At 39.7% G+C, this 3,727-nt stretch overlaps 1 non-coding gene across 1 annotated transcript; it reads right to left on the reverse strand.

Moving 5' to 3' along the window:
• Positions 1-1,009: 1,009 nt before the first annotated feature.
• Positions 1,010-1,082, reverse strand: TRNAK-CUU. The gene has a single exon. It is a non-coding gene; the product is annotated as a tRNA-Lys (tRNA).
• Between the last annotated feature and the right edge of the window lie 2,645 nt (positions 1,083-3,727).

Consider the following 3,727-nt stretch of genomic DNA (forward strand, 5'->3'; position numbering starts at 1 on the left):
GCACAAGGGATTAATAACTAGAATATATAAAGAACTCAAATAATCCCATACAAAAAACTAACAATCCAATTATTAGCTTTTGGGCAAAGATGTGAATAAGAAATTATTTGAAAAAATTGGGAACAAGATTTGAATAGGTATTTCCTAAAAGAAGGCATGCAAATAGCAAACAGGTATACGAAAAGGTGCTCAACATCACTACTCATCAGAGAAATGCAAATCAAAACTACAATGACCTATCATCTCACCCCAATAAAGCCAATAAAATGGCTTAATTTCCGAAAGACAGGCAATAACAAATGCTGAAGAGAACGTGGAGAAAAGGGACTATGTGTACACCTTTGGTGGGGATGTACATGAGTACAACCACGGTGGAGAACAGTTTGGAGATTCCCTATAAACTACAAATACAGTTATTATATGATAGAGTAATCGCACTGCTACTCATGTACCCAGAAGAAAGGAAATGACTACGTGGAAGAGATATCTGTTCTCCCATGTTTGTCGCAGCAGTGTTCTCATTAGCCAACATTTGGAAACAACCTAATAGGCCATCAACAGAGTAATGGATTGTCCGGAGCTGCGCGCCCCGGCCATAGCGAATAATGATTGACGATTAATGCCTGAGCTCTATACATTTCCACCTCATATCTCCTCTCTAGATTTACTTTCTTCCCTGTATTAATATCCCATAAAAGATGGCGCTCTTCCTGCTTTTTCTTCACCCACTTTTCCCCACGCCCGCGAAAATCACTACCTAACAGCGCAGGCGCAACATGACGTCCGACCAGAGAAACCGAAACCTACCTGGCCACGCCCACCGCGATGAGATCATCACCGACTTGGCCTGACCCCTGCCCCTCCTAATGTATAAGGCATTGTATTGTCGTAATAAACGAGACTTGATCAGAACACTGTCTTGTCTCCATTTCTCCTGTCTCTTGCTCTCCAAATTCCCACCCTCTCTTCCAGGGCCTACTTTGACGATCCCGCGGGATGGGACACGTGGCGCCCAAGGTGGGGCCCGAACCCACGACCCTGAGATTAAGAGTCTCATGCTCTACCGACTGAGCTAGCCGGGCGCGGTGGCGCGTGCCTATAGTCCCAGCTACTAGGGAGGCTGAGGCCGGGGCGCGCAGCTCCAGACAGAATATCCATTGTCGATCACGGGATAGGTCAAAGAGGCCTGGAAGGGTGGGAATTTGGGAGCAAGGGCATGGCGGAGACAGAACAAATCGAAATCTGGGCCCCAACCAACGTCAACTGTGCCTTGAGAGGCAGTGACAGGCTGATGATACTAATAAAATGATGGTGATATTCCATTAGTCGGCGTCATGTTGACCTGCACTATTAGTGACGAGCGTGAAATATGAGACTATTAACACGGGGAAAGAAAGAGCTGAAACTCTAGGGAGTAGTGGAAATATAAACTCGAAGATATCGTCAATCATCAGCCATATATTTTATAATATGGTACATATACACAATCGAGTACTATTCAGCCAATAAAAAAGACATAATTGTTGTCATTTACAACAACATAGATGGAACTGGAGATCATTACGTTAAGTAAAATAAGACAGGCACTGAAAAATATTGCATGTTCTCATTTTTTTATGGGATCTAAAAATAAAAACAAATGAAATCATAGACATGGAGAAGAGAATAATGGTTATCAGAGGCTGGGAAGGGTAGTTGGGGGTTGGAGTTGGGGGGAGATGAGGATGGTTAGTGGGTACCAAAAATAGTTAGAAAGAATAAATGAGACTTACTTGATAGCAAAACAGGGTGGCTATAGTCAATAATTTAATTGTGCATTTTGAAATAACTAAGAGTATAATTGAATTGTCTGTAACGCAAAGGATAAATGATTGAGGGGATGAATACACTATTCTCCATGATGTGTTTATTATGCTTTATTATTATGCTAATTAGTTATCTTCTTCTCCAATATTTTTTAAACACATACACTTACTTTATGTTATCCCCAAAGCAGAATCTGAGAAAGGATTTGTGTAAAACCAATGTAAGAAAAAGATAAAACCGTGAGGACAGAAGAATGGTCACTACTTGTTAAGAAATCATGCGGCAGGAGAGAGGGACAAATGGCAGAGCAGTGGATATTTATTGCACAGTGCATCTACTCTGTATGACACTATAATGATGGATACATGTTTGGTATATTTGTTAAAGCCTATAGAATGTACAATACAAAATATGAACCTTAATGTAAACTATAGATTTTAGATAATAATAATGTACCAACTGATGAACCAATATACCACATGTGGTATATACCACAAATATACCACATTAATTCAAAATGTTAATAATATGGAAACTGTGTGCTTAGGGGAGAGTATGAATAGTTTGTGGGAACTTTGTGCTTTCTAACTAATTTTTCTGTAAACCTAAAGCTGCTCTAAAAGATTAAGTCTATTAATTTTTAAAAAGGGTACAGATCGGCCAGGCACCGTGGCTCACGCCTGTAATCCCAGCACTTTGGGAGGCCGAAATAGTGGGTGGATCAGGAAGTCAGGACATGGAGACCATCCTGGCTAACACAGTGATACCCCATCTCTACTAAAAACACAAAAAATTAGCCGAATGTGGTGGCAGGTGCCTGTAATCCCAGTTACTCGGGAGGCTGAGGCAGGAGAATCACTTGAACCCGGGACGCAGAGGTTGCAGTGAGCCAAGATCGTGCCACTGCACTCCAGCCTGGGCGACAGACAGAGTGAGACTCCGTCTCACACACACACACAAAAAGGTACAGATCTTGTTCTGGCAGGTGGTTACTTATGAATCATTTTGAGATTTATTTTACATTTCTGGGGAGGTCCAGATTCCTTCAATCCGTGGCTTTTCAGCTTTTTTTTAACAAATGCTGTCGGTCTTCAATGAGGCTCTCCAGTTTAGCAATTCAGAACCGAAATGTCTGAGCTTCATGTAAGCTCTGGTAGTTGTTTTATTTGTAGCTTTCTTGCAATTTTTTCCCCTGTAGTATACTTTATTTGACCTTGTGAAGTCTGAATTTACCCATATGTAACATGTTACTTAGACAAAGTTTCAAGGTGACCCCTCTTCAGATTTCTTAAGTTCTTTTTGTGATTATTATCCATGGTGTGCCGGATTAAAACATCTCATGTCCCCCATAGCAATATACACCTACTATGAACCCAGAGGAATTTTTAAAAAAGCAAACAAAACAAAACAAACAAACAAACAAAAACCAACTAATTACCTCCCATTACTCTGCACCACAAATTCTAGCCACCTTCGCCTCCTCAAACATTGCATAGGTGTTCCGGATGCTTAGGTACCTTCTCCTTGTGTTATGGCATAAAAAGTACCTCTCGGTGAAAATCTAGGGCAATAATAGGGTTCAACTATTTCTTTTCCTTCTCTAAGGAATCAAATTTATGGAGTTCACATTATACTTTGTTCAATGTTATACATATCTATTTGATGGCAGGAGGCCTAGTCTAATATACCTACTTCATCTAGGTTGGCAGAATAAGTTTTAACAAGTGATTTACATTTTAAATGGATGTATATTTTAATTCATAACAGTTATGATACATTTTTTCTTATCTACTTGTTTTAAAATTATTTGTATATTTTGTTTTTTAATATCTTGTTCCATTTTAAAGAACTGATATATCTCTTGGAGTGTTTTAGGAACACCTTGCAGTTTTATTTCATCATTTCAATATTATGTAGACTA

This window comes from Papio anubis, unplaced genomic scaffold (genome assembly GCF_008728515.1).
Source record: "Papio anubis isolate 15944 unplaced genomic scaffold, Panubis1.0 scaffold153, whole genome shotgun sequence".
Lineage (NCBI taxonomy): Eukaryota > Metazoa > Chordata > Mammalia > Primates > Cercopithecidae > Papio > Papio anubis.